This window comes from Echinops telfairi, unplaced genomic scaffold (assembly GCF_000313985.2).
Source record: "Echinops telfairi isolate 266 unplaced genomic scaffold, ASM31398v2 ScPeMD7_5592;HRSCAF=6446, whole genome shotgun sequence".
Taxonomy (NCBI): Eukaryota; Metazoa; Chordata; class Mammalia; order Afrosoricida; family Tenrecidae; genus Echinops; species Echinops telfairi.
In genome coordinates, this window is record NW_022109491.1 from 12023999 (window position 1) to 12032959 (window position 8961).

The following is an 8961-nucleotide window of genomic DNA, read 5'->3' on the forward strand; positions in this document are numbered from 1 at the left end:
CCTGCCACTCCACCAGCAAGCCAGGCCTCCTTGTCCCCAAATTCCTCACACAGACAGCCCAAACATAAAAAGACGCGACTCGATGTCCTACAGCAACCCCTTAGGACAGGGTGGAACTGCCCCTGTGGGTTTCTGAGACTGTCACTCTCTGGGAATAGAAAACTAGCCTTTCTCCTGCAGAGTGGCTGGTGGTTTTGAACTGCTGACCTTGCACTTAGCAGCCCCACAAATAACCCCCCGACACCCCCCCCCAGGGTGGTGGTTACCTAGAGACCCCAGATGTTTAAAGTATGCTATTGCTGTAAGCCACTACGTACTGGGTGGTTTTTATGCCGTAACAGACAGATCATTGAACCATCTCTAATGCTCTTTCCTCTCTGGGGTCCCTTCTCTAGAGCATGATAACAAGCACCCCCAAAACACACCAGAGAAGGAAAAGAAGCAAGGCAGCCATGTCCATAAGAATCATTCACTCAGTCGTTCATTCAACAAAACTTTACTAAGCCATGCGCACCAGGCTCGGGACTAGAAGCCACAGATCTAAAGACGGGAAGACCCCACGCAGGGCCCTGAAGGAGGTTCACGGTCCAGTTGCTGTAACAGCCTCATAAACCAGTGCTGGTGGTGAGGTGACCGGCAGAGGGATCCGAATCACTGAGGGGCCCTTTCAACGATGCTCGCTAAATCCAACTTGGGGGGCGGGGCCAAGTGCTCTGTAGCTGACAAGGCATCGCCCTGCCCTCGTCTGTCTGTTACTGATGGGGGTGACACCACCCACACGTGTGATGACCCACAATGAGCTGACGGAAGAGTGCTGCAGGAGTCCCCACAACCCAGGCGGCAAGGGCTCCGGCAGGAGGTGCTGGGTGGCGGGGCGGGCAGAGAGCCCAGGCATTGCTAGTCAGGGTGGTACACGTACACGGTCTCCAATGGTAAGGATGCCGCTTTCTCCGCCCCCTTGGTCTTCCCCCACTGCTTGGCAGGCTGAGGACCCAGCAACGAACAAGGCAGGCTCTGCCCTCAGGCGGCTCCCACTGGGCGCAGGAGCTCACTGACAACCGGCCTCACTGTCGGCTGACAGGCGAGCGCAGGCAAGGCAAAGGACGGCTGTGGCAGAGGTCAGGTTCTCTAGAGTGGATCGGGCGAGGGGAAGCATGTGCAAGGAGGTGCAGGAGGGGGCTGGGGGTCCAGGGAGACCCACCAGGCATTAGAATGTCCCTTCATCCCCCCCTTCCTCGTTGTTCTGCTTGTCGTTGTCTAAGCACTGGGTGGTATTGGCGCCGGGCTTGTGGTGTTCAGTCCTGTCCCCCAGCAGTGATCCTAGGTTAAGGTGACCAGACGTCCCGCTTTTGGCGGGACAGTCCCAATTTTTAACAATTTTTCCCTGCGTCCCGCAGCGTTTTTAAAAAGTCCCGAGTTTTGGAAAGAATGCACGACAAGCTAGGGTATACGGTTTTCGGCTGCCATGTGGCTATTTCGCCAGGATATGAGTTTTATCAATGGTGTCCCACTTTACCAGTGTTAACATCTGGTCACCTTATCCTAGATAGGAGCAGAGGCACGGCCTTATCGAACCCTCACAAAGGCCAGTCCATGGCTCAGAGATGTGGCCGGAACCACCCAGGGTCCTCCGACTACTGAGGGGCTGATTCAGGTCTGGAACTGGGTTTCCCCTTTCCCAACCCAGCCCCTGGCATGACCCCAGGGTCGGTGACATCGAGTGTTGTGGCTCATCATGTTACACCCCCACCACCTGCCAGGGACCTCCTCCCACACCCAGTGTATTGTAATCATGGAATAACATGGGACAAAGCTTTGCAAACCGTCCCATTGTAATACTTCTTAGAGGATATGAAAACTAGTGACAGAACTGCCTGGTAAAATCTCTCCATGTTTAATTACAGCATTGTGATTTACGGCATAATCAGGAACTGAGCAGCAGCCCTTTCTCTCTCCTAGTTTTCCTTTAATTATTACCGCAGACTCAGGAAAAGTTATTGATGAGGCTCACAAATAACTGTTCTCCACAACATTGTAGCTTGAACACCAGAAATTTAGACAGAATCCGTGACTCTGACGGCGCCGAGCAGAGAGGGGCACGACGGCACATGCAGACGCCGCCGTGGGGCTGGAAGCATCCCCGTGGTGGGTATGAATGACAGCAGCCAGGGTGCAGACCAGCAGCGACTTTCAGCCTTGAAGGTGCGTTAGCACACGCAAGCTGGGCTCGCAAAAACGACTGTTGCTGGCAGAGGGAATGGCAGGGATTTGTTCGTGTTAAAGCTACTTTCTGCCGAAACACTGCACAGTTTAGACCCTTTTCACTGTGAGGTCACCCCTAGAGGCGTCCCTGAGTTCAGGGCACACTGCAGGCAGCGCTGGGTCCTGATGTGGAAGGCTCTCCGTCTGTCCTGTCAGAGAACTGACGTCTCCCCAAAGCCTGCTCCCCAGGCTTCTCTCCCCACGGGGGTCAAAGCAGGCCGTGCCTTGTAATGACAGGGATGACAAGACTCAGACAGCCTACGACTGTTCTCCAGAATGAGAGTCAGGGAGTCCGGACTGTTCTCCAGAATGAGAGTCAGGGAGTCCGGACTGTTCTCCAGAATGAGAGTCAGGGAGTCCGGACCTGCTAACTAGAAACAGCTCCAGAGAGCGAACCTTTGAGGATGTGGTCTGACCGCTTCCTGCCTACTGCATTTCCAAGAGACCCGGATCCACCCAAGGGTCCTTCACACTGACCAGGGCAGCAAGACATAGAGCGAGCGGGCCAGGGACTCGGTGACAAGCAGACCCTGTGCTGGGCGACCATGGGTTCTGATGCAAAGGGAAACGCGGCCCCACGGAGCTATTGTGGTTTTGCAACGATCACTCACTGGCTCGCCCCCTGACAGAGCCCGGCTGACACTGGAGGCTGTCTCCTCCTGTGTCAACTTCAAACTTGGGCACGGCAGAGACGTGTGGGCGGTTCCTTGGCTAACAAAGCCATTTGGAAAGAGTCAACTTTGTTTATAAACCCCCTTCATCTAATGAGTCCTCGGGGAGGACTCACTGCAATTGCCAAATTGCGGACCACTTTCCTCTTTTAAGGATCAAAACCCTAACCTGCAGACAGAAAGGAGATCAGTGGTTGCCTAGGGCTTGGGATGACCTCTAAGGCCTTGGGGTGGTAACAGTTCTCTAAGTTGTGCCCAGGATGGCAGGAGTCCTAGCTAGTCTCGGAAGCCCAGGCAAACATGCCAGCCCCAGTCTTCATAGAAGTCCTGCCTTCTCAAGGCGAAGAGGCTCTGAGCCCCTGTGCTCCCACAGAGGCCCTTGGGAAGCTGGCCTTCCTGAACCAGCCACGGCTGGATAAACAGTTCCCGGAGCCAACGACCGCATCCCAGTTGCTGCGAGCATCTGCCTCCAGGGGACTGTCGGGGCGCAGAGTCTGAACTCAAGGCCTGGTGGCTCTGGAGGCTACTGTCGGGCACGGCCCAGAAACCTTACGGCTGAGCAGCTAGCGGGTTCTGACTCCAGGGCAGTTGCCTGCCAGACAAGACCCTTGGCTCTACCCACAGAGAAGAGGGGTCCCTGTAAGATGTGCTGGGGGCTAGGGGGTCCCTGACAGGGAACCCGGAGGAGCTGGACAACTCCAAACTCCTGGGACCACCGCGACTTGGAGAGAGAGAGATCTCAGGATTTCTGCCCCAACACAAGGAGACAGCTGAAGAACGGGGTCAGAGGCTAACACTGGCTCTCCACCATTGGTCAGCGGTGCGACAAGGAGCTGTCCCTTTATTTCTGTGGGGCAGACACGCTGTCTGAAAGGTCTGCAGAAGGTGGCATGCCAGCTGGTGGGCAAAACTGAGCACAGGAGACAGCCTGGGCTCTTGAGTCTGGCTCTGCCACTTAACCATAGGCAAGCTGTTTCCCCTCTTTGAGCCTTGGGCTCCCCATCTGTAAGATGGGGGCGGAGAATGATGCCAATGGCACAGGATGGAAGAAAATGAGACTAAGAAGTACTTAGAAGTGCTTATCAGAAGGCTGGGCATCTCACTTAAATAAACAGTCCTTGTAGAAGCTCTGCCCGGGTACTCATGTGGCCAAGCACATACCTGGCCCTTTGTCAGTACAGGCTCCCCCTCTTGATGGGGTGACCCTGAAGGATCTAGGGAGAGTTGGCTGTGAGCCTGCAGGCTGGCCCTCAGTGCAAAGGGGTGGCAGCTACAATTCTCTCCAGTAGCTGCTTGACCCTGTGTGGTCAAACCTCCCGGTGGTCCCTGACCACCAGAGGGGGAGCTGTCGTTGGAAGAGTTGCCATGTCTTCTTAAGAGATCCAGGGCAAACAAAGCAAAGAGACTGTTCTGGAAGCCCCAGCTCAGTATGTAAAACATCTCAGACTTGGGATCCTCAGACAATAAGATGAGAATGCTGAAGGCTACCAGTGTGAAGTGGCTTGGCCAAGGCCACTTGCAGCCCTTTCTTTATATTGTACCCTCGTTACGCCCAATGCCATGACCAGCCCCTCTCCAAGGGAGAGATATGGAAGGACAGGGGCCCTGAGAGGAGGTCATGAGAGAAGACTAGGGGAGGGGGTGGAACTCATACTACTCCATCAGCCCAACTGGAAGCTGAGTCTCTGCTTAAGACGCTCCGGTAACTTCCATGCATAGCCATCAGGAAAGAACCCAGACTCGTTCACCACACCTCCTGACTTGACTTCAGCCCCTGCCCTGTGTGCAGTTCACGGAACTTCTTCCAGTTCCTCCGTGACACTGTGTCCTCTCTAGCCTCCAGGTACTGACCAGGCTACTCTCTGAGCCCAACAGCCTCTTCCTGTCCACTCTTCTCCGGACCATCTCCCACTCACCTTTCAAGCCTCAGTGGGCTCCCCATTTACCTGCCCTCTGGACCTGTTACTTATCTACTGACAAGCTTGTTGAGAGCGAGGGCTGTCTGCCACGTTTGCACTGGTACCCATGCCCAGTTCGTGGGAGAGGCTCCGTGACTACTCGCTCACAACTGCATCGATGAAAAGGGTTTCTTCTCCTAGCCGAGGCAGGAGTCTGCACCGAGCTGTGTGGGACACGCTGCTCTCTCCTCATGCTGAGGGCAGAGGGGGACGGACATGGTCTCCTGGTACGTCTTCTCCACAGAGCGGAGTGGATCCGTGCACTCTCCAGAGAAAGGAGGAGTTCTCCCACTGGTTGCGTGTCCTTATGAAAACTTGAGCTCTGTAGGGAAAGGAGCCAGGTGGCTACGGGGCACCTTGGCATGCGTTGCCTTCTAGCCTGAAACCCTGAGCAATCACATCCATGGAGAGCCAGAGGGTCTTTGTGGGTTCTCTACCCAAAGTTGGCATTTCAAAAGGTTCACCAGATTTGCGGACAATAGTATTGCTTGAGGTGAAAAACCAACTGTGGTGTTGTCTTGAATGGTAAAGCATTAACTGATGTCAGAGCCACTTAGCTCTTGGGACAATCTGAGCCAAAAAAAAAAAAGAAGAAAAAATTTGAGCAATGCCCAAAAACGGCAAGAGTTCTAGACAAGTGACTCACACTTTACGAAGTGTAAGAGACTTGCAGCTTCTCTTCTCCCCACACTACTGAGCTGGGCCCTTGTTAGAGGGGCGCTGGATTCCACCTGCCTTTGACCCACCAGCACCGCATTCAGCTTCACACGGAACAGTTTTAAACAAATGTGGTATCGAGGAAAGTTGGGGCCACGTTCAAGTCTACTAATATCTTCTGTGGATCATTCAGCTTGCTTAAGTAAACGGCCGAGGAAACCTACTGTCCTTTGCACACGAGATAAACTGCTTTTCTGGTGCTCTAAGGACACAGGGAGAAACAGCTCCGAGCGCCATCAACAACGGGAATGTGGGCTGTGCGGACGGTAATCTAGAAAGCTGAAGGTCATCAGAAATGAAATGAAACGAATAAAGATCAATATCCTGGGCATGCGTGAGCTGAGATGGACAAGAGTGGGTCCTTTTGAATGAGACACGCATAGTCGGTCTGCTATGAAATGAAGACAAGTTGATGAGGGATGGGGTCACTTGTCATTGAAAAGATGTCACATCATTAAACTTTGCTGAAGAGAATTATAAACAACAATGTTCCAGCAATAAACTCAATTAGTATGGTAAATGCTGGCAAAAATTCAAGCCAGATTCAGAAGAGGACATGGGGCAAGGGGCACTGTGGCTGATGTCTCATAGAATACCAGAAAAATGTTGACTTGTGTTTTATTGACTATGTAAAGGCATTCAGCTATGTGGATCATAGCAAATTCTGTATAACAAAGAATAGGAATTGCACAATCCTTAATTGTGCTCATGCAGAACCTGTACGTAAAAAGACGGTCACTCGGGAAGAACAAAGTGATTTTAAAATTATTTAAAATCAGGAAACTTGCGCATCGTTTCACCACACCTGCCAAATTTCTGCAACCTGTATGCTGGACACGTATCTGGAAAGCTACACTGTATGAAGGAGAACATGACATCGGACCGGAGGGAGACTCAGCGACCATCTGCCATCAGCTGAGGACATAACCGTGCTTGCTGGAAGTCAAGGGAATGTGAAGCCCTTACTGACGAAGATCAAAACTCCAGCCCAAAGAAAACGAAAACCCTCACAAGTGGACCAAGACGCAACATCGTGACACACAGAGAAAAGACGGAAGCTAGAGGGTTTTCATTTCACTGGGATCCAGAATCATCCCCCAGGAAAGCAGCATTCAGAATCTCACCTGACGTGTCTGCTGCAAACCTACTGCAAAAGACCTCTTTCTAAAGTGCTTAAAAGGCACAGCCGAAGCTGCACCGTTGAGGCCAAAGATACACCTGACCCACGCTGTTTTATGACACGTGACAGCTGGACAGCGCATAAAGATGCCCAGAGACGAAAGGATGCATTTGAACAATGGTGCGGGTGGCGCACGCTGAATAGACCAGGGAGCGCTAGAAGAACGGACAAACCACATCTGTCTCCGAAGAAGTTCAGCCAGAACGCCCCTGAGAGGGCGGGGAGGGTGGCTTCACCACATGTACTTTGACTACGTGATCAGGAGGGACCAGTCCCTGGACAAGGACATCATGCTTGATAAAGGAGAAAGGAAGTCATTCAGAAAGAGGAAGCCCTTCAGTGAGAGGACCTGACACAGCGGGAGCCCCCAAAGCAAGGGCTCCGAGGACGATGCTGTCCTGCTGTGTGCGGGGAGTCAGCAGCAGCTCGGGCACCCGGCGGCAGCAGCGGTGCCCGCATGCAATCAAGGCTCCGCTGCAGAGGGTCCTTAGGCAACTTCTGCGAAAGGCCAGGCTGCCTTTTCTTCAGGGAGCCCAAATTCCTTTCTAATTACATTCCTTTCTCAAAATGCCAAATCTCGTTTGGAAATGATTCCTTTTCTTTCTTCAAACAAAGGCATTTCGGCACAATGGTATGGGCGAGTAGTATGAACTGGGCGACGACCCACCTGGGTCACTGTCTTCTGCCTGCTTGCATCTCTTCAGATTTTCTCCGGTTGGCTAGTCCGTCTGGAAAGCCTAGACAACCAAAGGAAAGCAGCGGTTAGCGTCTAACACACTCCAGGGCTGTAAGTGCAAAGTCTTGGGAAGGGCAAGTTACCAGTATCTGTTCACACACTACTAAGAGTGCACTTCCTTGGGCTCCGTCGAACTAGGTCAGCCCAGGGTCTGGGAATTTCTCTCACAGGCATGTTCACCCAAGTGAGGCTATTCATGAAGCATAGCGTGTAGCAATGAGAAGGGAAGACAATCGAAATAGCTGTTAATAGGAAAATGATGGTATAGTCAGGGCAGTGAGACCCTAAACAGCCACTGTGAAGAAAGAAGGAGGGGCCATTGTACTAACATGTGTAACCAGTTAGGCCAACTACTATACAATTTTGATGAAATTTCAATAAGAGAACCAATAGTTTGCTTTTGGGGTGGGGAGGAACTGGGTACATTATTTTAAAGTTCATATAAAATAATACATATCTAAGAAAATTGGCCAAGGTGCAGTTCAGAAAGTCATGAAAATTAAATAGAGGGTTGTCGTATAATAAAAAGATATGATAATAACCTAAGTATAGACAAATAGGTTCCCAGACGAGAATGACAATGTTGGGTTTTCAGTGAAAAAGTGATCTCCCTTTTGACAAAACTAATAGCCACACACATACATAAATACTAAGTCCAGTTAAATATGAGCTTGGGGACAGGTATGAAGGATATACACCACCTGCTAACACTGGTTGTTCTCTCAGAAGAATGGAAGAGGGAAACAGGGAAAGGTTGATTATCATTTCTCCTTTAAAGATCTTCAGTTTGTTTAGTAACAGCAAGCATGTCTACTTGTGTTACTGAGTGAAAACAAAACACTACAAGCAATAACAAAAATATTACTAGAGCAAAGTCTGCTGGTAAACCACAGTACCAATTACCCAGGGCAAGTGCACGATTTCCTAAACATGCGTGACTTTTACATTAAAAAGTAAATTTACAAAAGAACTAGGAGACAAAGGGTATTTATAGAGGTATAAATACAGGCATGTACATATATATTTATACAGAATGGTGGGGAAATAGCTCAACGTGCATATATTTATGGGTTTAGTATTAAGGCAGCAGATGGACATTGGACCTCCACTCAAATACTTACTCAATGCAAGAATACTTTGCTCTATTAAATTGGCATTCCATGATACACACCTTCCCGATACAATCATTGAAGACAAATGTGTGCATAAGCAAATGTGGTGAAGAAAGGTGATAGTGTCCGGCTATCAAAAGATAAAGTATCTGGGGTCTTAAAGGCTTGCAGGTAAACAAGCAGCCATCTAGCTCAGAAGCATCAAAGCCCACATGGAAGAAGCACACCAGCCTATGTAACCCCAAGGTGTAGAAGGGGCCAGGTATCAGACATCAAAGAACAAAAAAATCTTATCAGTGGGTGCCCCCTTCCCGATATGATCACT

The 8961-nt window shown here is 50.8% G+C and overlaps 1 protein-coding gene across 3 annotated transcripts in view; it reads right to left on the reverse strand.

Moving 5' to 3' along the window:
* PKIG (cAMP-dependent protein kinase inhibitor gamma) overlaps window positions 1-8961 on the reverse strand; it is a 31419-nt gene that overhangs the window by 12871 nt on the left and 9587 nt on the right. For all 3 annotated transcript variants that reach the window (XM_045295272.1, XM_045295273.1, XM_045295271.1), the window contains exon 2: window positions 7456-7525. The gene's annotated coding sequence lies outside the window, so the exon portion shown is untranslated. The remainder of the gene's footprint in view (window positions 1-7455; window positions 7526-8961) is intronic.